Source organism: Mesocricetus auratus, unplaced genomic scaffold (assembly GCF_017639785.1).
Source record: "Mesocricetus auratus isolate SY011 unplaced genomic scaffold, BCM_Maur_2.0 Super-Scaffold_100066, whole genome shotgun sequence".
Lineage (NCBI taxonomy): Eukaryota > Metazoa > Chordata > Mammalia > Rodentia > Cricetidae > Mesocricetus > Mesocricetus auratus.
In genome coordinates this window covers 1414971-1423999 of record NW_024429235.1, presented here as the reverse complement: position 1 = coordinate 1423999, position 9029 = coordinate 1414971, and positions in this window count along the sequence as shown.

The following is a 9029-nucleotide window of genomic DNA, read 5'->3' as shown; positions in this document are numbered from 1 at the left end:
TCTACCACAAGATCCAGCAATTCGACTCTTAGGCATATGCCAAAATGATGTACCCTTATACATTCAGGACATCTGCTCAACTACGTTCATAGTAGCATTGTTCGCAATAGCCATAACCTGGAAAGAACCTATATGCCCCTCAACTGAAGAATGGATAGAGAAAATGTGGTACAAAATGTGGTACATTTACACAATGGAGTACTACTCATCAGAAAAAAATGGAATCTTGAAATTTGCAGAAAAATGGATGGCACTAGAAGAAACAATCCTTAGTGAGGTAACCCAAAAACACAAGCATGGTATGTACTCATTCATACATGGATTTTAGACATGAAGCAGGGCATTGCCAGCTCACATTTCCATCACCAGAAAGTCTGGGGTGCAGGGAGGACCCTAAGAGAGATATGCATGGTAAACCAGAGAAGGGCTAGGGGATGCAATTTCCTAATTGGTTTGGGAGGGAAGGAGATGGGAGAAAGAGGAGGGGAGAGGAGGACATCGGAGAGCAGGAAGGTTGGACCAGGATAAGAATAGAGGAGAAGAGAATGGCAGATAACATAAAAGAGGGAGCCAGTGTAAGTTCGAGGAGATATCTGGCACTAGTGAGATCTTCACAGATCTACAAGAATGACACCAGCTGGCATTAAGGCTACCTTAAATGCCCTCCCATGATAATCAGAATGATGACTATCTTATATGCCATCCTGGAACTCTCATCCATTGACGGATGGTGACAGAGGCAGACACCCACATCTGTGAACCGAATTGAACTCCTGTAACCCAGTTGCAAAGAGGAGTGATGACCAAAGGATTCAAGATCAGCCTGGCAAAAAACCCAGAGGAAGCTGACCTAAACAAGGGGGAACACATGGACCTGAGACTGATGACTGAGGCACCAGCATGGGACTGATCCAGACATCCCTCTGACCGAACCTTGGTGACAGAGAGGAGGCCTTGGTAATCTATGGGACCTTAGAGAGAACAGAAGTATTTATTTCTGGCATACTGAGGGATTCTGGGAACCCATACCATGTGGAGGGTTGCTTTCTCAGCCTGGACACATGAGGAAGAAGCTAGGCCCTTCCTGAGATGTTGTGACAGACACTGAAAATCCCTCATGGAAGCCTTTGCTCTCCCTGGGGAGTGGAGGGGTGATGGAGTAGGGGTGAGGTTTTGTAAGGTTTGAAGGGTGGGGGAAGAAGGGAGGAAGAGGGAATTGAAAGTGACATGCATAAAAAGTTAAATAAAAATATGGAAAAAACAAAAATAAAGATAATATTGGTTAAAAACACAAACGTGCTTTCCAATAATAGGAAAACTCCTTGGGAAAATAGACCACAATGAATTTGTCATCATGAACTATAAATTTTTATTCGATATTTAGACAATTGTGTCCCTTGATACCTTATGGGGCTTTAGTTACTCTAAACAGAAGGAAACTGTATTATATCCTAGCAAAATATCAGGGGAAAGTTACTTAAATGCTTCCTAATTTTCTTTGACTAAAATGAGTGTTTCTTAAATGGGGAAGAATTTATTTGGAGTGTTTATTTTTTAAAATAAAGTGGTTGTATTTCACCATGATACTGGTCTCCCTTTATATAATATGATTTTCTTTCAAATACTGTGACAATGAATGTCAATAATTAGCTTTGTATAGAAGCATAAGAAATGAAACATCAAAGAGACTCTCTGCTCCTACCTCCAGTGGAACAGGTAGATAGATAGATCTCTTAAAGCCTCCCTCAGGACCACATCAATTTGTCTCAGCTTCAGTCTCCAAAAACATTTCCTGGAAATTCACCAGCTACATAGTCGAGAGAATAAGTGGACATCTTCACTCTTACCAATGTCCTTCATATACAATCTACCATCCTATTCCCCAACCCTGTACCAGACTACATGTTGTGGCCTTTATTCCTAGGGGGCCTTCATTCCCAAGGGTAGAGGCAGGTCCTATTGGCATACCCTGGTTTGTTACTACCTACCTGTGGATCACTGTAAACTCCCCATTCTAGCCTACAAGTCACCCTAATTTTCAGTCCTCAATACCTAATATCACCTTGTACCCAAAATCCCCAGTGGCCACACATGTATCTCAGAATCATTTCTTGCCAGGCAACCAACATCCTCCACAGTCTATGAAGAACCAATGAAGGAAAATAAAACCAAGGAACAAAACACACACCAACCAAGACAAGACCAGATGTCATAATGTATAATGACAATCATCCCAAGAAAATATTCCTATATACTTGTCTAAATACATAATCACTGATAGCAAAGCAATACAATATACCATGTGAAATGTTATAAGGCTGAAGTACAGGACAGGGACTTCAAAATAGCCTTCATATACTCTTGAAGTAATTAAAGATCATACATATTAGTGTATTCATAGAGTATAAAAATTAAACAGTGCAATAAAATTAATAGTTCAAGACATGAAAATGGAAATAGTATTGATAAAGAACCTAAACTGAGGTGATATTTGAAATGAAAAATTTAGGATCTAGAAAGAACTACAGGAATAAGGTTCACAAAAGAATATAAGAGATGGAAGTGAAAATGGCAGGCATTGAAGACAGGAAAAAAGGGATGCTCCAGATAAATAAACTTCTAAATAAATAGCCAGAAACAAGACACACAAGACTTCTGGGCCACTGTGAAAATTCCTAAGCTGGGAATAATAAGAAGAGAGGAAATATCGGAAACTCATTTTAAGAGCACAGAAAATATTTTCAAAACATAAAGAAAGAACATCATATCAAAGTAAAGTAAGTATATGAGACCACCAAATAAACCTAACCAGAAAAGAACTTCCTCATATCAAAACACTAAAATTTAGAAAAAGAAAGAATATCAAAGCTGCAAATAAAAAGGCCAAATGACATGAAGCTAGCAGACTTATTAGAATAACACCTGGCTTCTCAATAAAAACTCTAAATGCTAAAGTGACAGGTAGAATGTTCTGCAAACTTAAAGAGACCACAGATGCCACCCATGCCACTACATTCAAATAAAGTTTTAAATAAGAGATGGAGAAAGATATTCCATGATAAAATCAATTTAAGAAATATAAATCTCCCTCTCCTATTTCAGTCCCAGCAAGGCAGTTGGACTCTATAACCAATTTTAGTGCAATCCCATTGCTCTGGTGCAGATTCCAGGTGTAGGCCAGCATCTGAGAATACTGTGGGTAGACTGCAACACCACTGCTGTCACTCACTGGGCTCTGTTACCAAAAGACTCACTCTGCCACTCACTCACTACAACATCCTCCTCCCCTTGACCCACCATGCCCAGCAATATCAGCAGCCACTATAGGCACAAACACCTATACCATTTGGAAGAACAGGTGAGTGACTGGGAATCACTCATATGAACAAAAGACAAATTAATTATTTCTAAGAGATGTACAGCCCCAGAGACCCTGATTCTAGGTGAAGACCAGGCTTAACTTTACTGCCAACACTTCCAGCTTTCCCTTTCAGTAAACCTCCATTCCATTGTCTCATCTTTGATTACCAAAAACGCTTTCTACCAGTGATAAAACAGGGCTAGGACTCGGGTAGACAATTTTCAATCTTTCCTGTCTGCCATCATCATGTTTTCCAGTTCACAGTCCTGTAACAGCCTGCTTACAGAAGCACTTCCCCTCAGCCTACCTACTGAAGACAATGCAACTTGCTTCAGTACCAGGTGGCTCTTTCCTGATGACCACCTCAGCCTTCCCTTCTACTCCATCTGCATCCCTTGTCTGGGACATCAATTCCCACAAACATATTCTAACATCTCCAGTGGTTGTACTGGTCTGAGCCTCAGGTAGACAATTCTCACTGCTCTTTGTGTCCTTCATTATACTTTTTCCAGTCTTTACCATTGTCCTAGAGCAGCCTTTTTGCAGGAACTGCTTCTCCCAATAAAAGTCTGTCAATGACAACTCCATGTTTTGGCCCAAAACCCTGCATTCTCCTTGACCTTTCACTTTAGTCTCCTCAGATTTATTATTTATCTTACTGAAGCTATTTTTGCAAGAGTCTCTCCTTCTGACACACCTACCTTCCCTGGGGACTCTGTCTCTTGGTGTGGACTCATCTGCCTAGTTCTTTCCTGTAGTCTTCTCAGCCTTTCCTATCTGCTCATCTCCATTCCTTTCTGGCAATGACCTGGCCACAGAATCACTCATTACCAGAGACCCCACAGCAACCAAACATTTCTCGGATCTAGAGAGAATAACAGCAACCAAAGAATGTAACACCCACATACCAAAGACAAGACTAGATAGAAACACCAAGAAACACCTCACACATCATAGCTCCAGATGTTTAGATCCCAGAGCTAAGTTACAAACATGAACAGCCAAGACAAAAAGCTTGCACAGGAAGCCAGTAACCCTCTTTTTGGGGAGTGCCAGCCTACAATCCTATGGCCAGAGAGTCTGGGAAACAGAAACTTCATTTAGTGGCTGGTTAAGTACTGAGCTGAACTCAAGAAAGCCAGTATCAGAGAGGGAGGACTGATGATCAAAGGGATTAAGACTGGGCTGGTTTAACCCCCAGAAACAGCTGACCAGACAAAGGTTAACTCTTGAATCCCAGGCATCAGCCTGGGAATCCAGCATGGGACTGATCAAGACCCCCTGAATCTGGGTGTCAGTGAGGAGGCCTAGGTAATCTATTGAGCCTTGGACAGCAGATCAGTACCCATACCAAGTATACACACGGACTCTGGACTCCCATAGAACAATGTGAGGTGCACTCTCACCCTGAACTCTTGGGGAAGGGTCTAGGCCCTGCCCTATATGAAATGACAGACTATGGACACCCCCATGGAGGGCCTCACCCTCCCTGGGGGAATGAGGGGAAAACAGGGGGTATGGGGGGAGGGCACGGGAGGAGGGGAGGGAAAGGGAGAGGTACCTGGAACTGACTTGTGAAGCAACCTTGTTTCTTATCTAAATTTAAAATAGAAAATAAAAAAACATTAATTAAAAAAAAGAAATGCAATTCAAAAATAGCAACTATGAATATGCAAAGGGATCATACAGAGGATATGAATAAAGATATGAAAAAATGGAGCCTGTGAGAATAAAAGCAGAATGAAATGATGAAAAATACAAGGTATGAAAAGAAAGTTTATCAATTAATCCATTAATTATCTGGGAGGTAACTGAGGTTTTGTTTTTCCTTATAGAACTACTGAGGTGGGGTCTTGCCTTTTGCCACTCTAGAGGTTACTGGAGTTATTAAGTCTACAGATAGTAGCTATGAAGTGAGGTGACAGAAAGAATGATTTGGAGAAATCACACTATCATGAAGGTCTGCTTTCCAGCATGGCTCCAGCTGGTCAGGTGTGGCTTTAAATATCTAGGAAAGTTGTAGCATCGGAGCAGCTACCACTGGTCCAGCCTTGGATCCAACTTCAATACATCACGGAAGGGTCTAAGCAGATGGTGACTTCAGGGATTTCTAGTCCCTACTTTACTTGTCCAGGGGATTCTTGAAGTTCCTGCTGGCAAACTTGGAATCCCCATGCATGTCTCCCTTGATTCCAGGCCTTGATTGCAGTTCGCTTGGTACTTAGGTCAGGAAGGGGCATCAGTCTAGGTATACCCATGCAGAACCACACCAAGAGTTCAGGTAAGAAAGTATCTCCAATGCCTCCGGAATGATGGGACTTCATGATACCCCAATATTGTACTTGCCCAGCTTACATTCTTATAGAAACTTGGTCCCAGAGACTGACATAAGTCATTTGAACAGGAGGCAGTTGTTGGACTTCTCTGTCACAACCTTGACTACCCATGCAGGGTTGGTTATCATGAGCTCATCCCCAGTCACCTGTGAACTTCTGCCAAGTCTCCCTGTCATTATGGTCAATGGGATCTTTGATGGACACCACTGTATACTCCAAGATGAAGGACTTATACAGGTCATCCATCTAGTCGGGTATGATGTACATGTTGCAGTAACAGGAGACCTGAAGTCCAGGTCATACTTGCCAATCCTGAAGAATGCAGAGGTAGCCATGTTCGTGCTAGTGACACCCTGGTCAGTGTACATGGCATTTTCAATTGTGGCCTTCAGAAGCTCCAAAACTTGTTTTTTACAGGATGTCAGGCACAAACCTGTCCTTATCTCTCACATGGGTGCCTTCATTCTCTTATTTGTTCTTGATCACATTCTTTAGGTTGTGCTAATACTCTGCTCCAGTGAACATGGCTTCACAGAAACTGGATGCCCCTACAGGTAGGGTCATGAACTCTTGCAAGGCCAGCTTTTGCCAGCGTGAAGTCACCATTGATCACATTGGAAGCATGGCTTAAGGGATGTCAGCCAAGTAATTGATGTGAGGGTACAGGGATATCCCCATTTCCATGGCTTCAGCTTTTTAAACAGTCAGGGACACTTCCTTTACGGCATTTGTTGCGAACATATGTTTATTTTCAGTGCCATCCATCTCAATGATCAGTTTGTCCATTTTATCTTGTTCCACATCATTCAATTTCTTTCTACCCAGAGCAGGTGCGATAGTTTTATTGATGTCTCAACAACTATTGAGACTCCTTTCTCAATAGAACATGTTGTCATTTTCACAGAGTTCCAGGGCCCAAATAGATATCAGTAGGGGTGCTGCTTGGCACAGCAACTTGGAAGAGTCCCTAAGAGTCAGAATATCTCTGGCATGAATTTTTTTGATGTTTTATATCTCTTAATTCTTTCAACATATTCCAACTTTGGTCTTTGTTGCCCTTTTGGGCCTCTTTCTTGTTTTATTTAGAAACAATCTTATTTTATATATCTGGCATGAATCTTGAGAACAGACATGGGGAATTTCTGGTCTTTGGATTGGCACACAGGAAAGAAATATGTTTTTGCAGACATAGGAGATATTACATAGAATTTAATAATAATAAAATAAATACTAAAGAGAGCCCAAATTGAAATAAAAGTGGAAATAAAAAATTTAGGACATCAAAGAAACCTCACAGCTATCCTCTTGAGAACATTCAACATATTTTCTTCTTCCATTAACCCCAGGAAATTCTTAGATACTGCAATGTTGCAGACAAGTATGTGTAATCACCAGTTCTGTGCATTGAGTTTCTAAGGTTATATAAGAATAATTAGTTGGCCCATCCCTGTAGGTCATCAGCTTGATGTGTAATCCGGGACTATATAACCCTATTTGCTCTTCTTACAGTGTTCTGCATCAGGGCCTCTTCTATTATATTCACTCCAGTATTCAAGTGTGAGCTTGGTCATTCACCAGTTAAGTTAGTGAGGTTTGTCATATCCACAGCCCTTCTACATGGCCACGTGGTGCCACAATTTATTCATGTATGTTCTGAGGGAGTTGATGATATAGAAGAGATTACAGTAATTATTACTCCTTCCTATTCATATTAATTATGATAATTTGTGTACTCTGTTGCTATGAAAACTGCAATAAAAAGTTGAGCCTCTCCATGGGGATTTAATGTTCTTAGTTTCTTTGGAAGTCCTCTAAATTCTCATTTTATTGTTTCAGTGTCTCTTCTCCATGGTTCTAAGATCCAAGAGTGCAGAAAATATGTTCAAATAAGTTGTTTAAAAAATAAATTGTTTTATATGCAATCTAAAGTACTGTGGCTATGCTGGTTACAGTAATTCAGTAAATATACTTTTGAAGAAAACTACTACGTCTGCATGACTACTTGGGTCTTTCCTGATTGGAGGACCTGAGTTCTATATTTCATGGGTCTTACTTCATCTGAATAGTTCTTCCAGGTTCCAAAATTATAAGCTTCTGCATGATTAATATTTCATAGAATATGAAAAACAAAGACTGCATTGCTGTTTAACATGTACCAGGAAGTCAGGTAAAATTCTTTGAAGTCTTGTGTGAATTACTTTGCCTGATGACAACACAGAATGATCTTTTCATCAAAAGACATTGTATAATGCTTCATTATAAAAGAAAAAAAGTCCCATCTTTTCTTTCCCTTGTTATTTCCAAATTCTTTATAATGGAAAGTTCACTTCTGCCATGTAAACTGTAGTTTGTATATTCCAGGTGCACGCAGAACAATCTCAAAACTTTGAAACAATAATTCAACTCATGCTTTTCTAGTTCCCTTGGTTCCTATTTTGCCTAATCCTCTCAGTGATGGATTTACTGTTCTACAAAGGCTGCATTCTATTTCTCTGCATATCTTTGCTGCTGTCAACATCCTCCATAATTCCAAGGATCAGCCACTAAGTTTCCAATAGAAAATGAGGTCAGGTCCCTATATCATCTGTAGTTTGAAAGCATGAGAGCTTAAAAAGACACCTTGTATTAAGACCTATGATTATCTTCTTAAAACTATATGATTAGTTATTCATGAAAATATACACATGTGAATGAAATAATGGATGAACAAAGAAGCTGTGAATGTGAAATAGAGTGGGGTGAGTTATACAGGGATTTTGAAGAGGTTAAATGGAAGAAATGTTAGTATATTATGATTTTAAATACGAAAATCATCAAATAAAAACCAAAACCAAAGGAAAACACTTCAGAATCAAAGAATTATACATATTATTTTGCCTCTGCTATTTATTCATGTGAATTAGGACACATTATTAGTAATTGTGGAACAATTTCACCATTGTGAGACCATGTTTTAGTATTTTTTCTATGAACACTCCTGAATATATGAGCATTTTTTTGTATATTGATATTAGTTATGACCTCTAGCTTTCATTTTTTGGTTTCATATCACCTAAAGGGTCATTGCCGCAGATGTGAAATGAACATACTTCAAACATTAAGTAGACCCTTTCTTCTCTCAAAATACCACCCTCCACATGTTTGGTTTTCCTTTGTATTTTCATTCCATTCCATAATGTGACCTAGAAATTTATGAAAGGTCTACATTTTGGTGTTTGATTCTGTGTCATGGACTTTTTGGGTCATCTAGTGATATTTACGGTTGCATTAATGGGTTATCCAAATAATTTTGACTGCATTCTCATCAGAAGTTAAAAAATGTAGAGTTATAA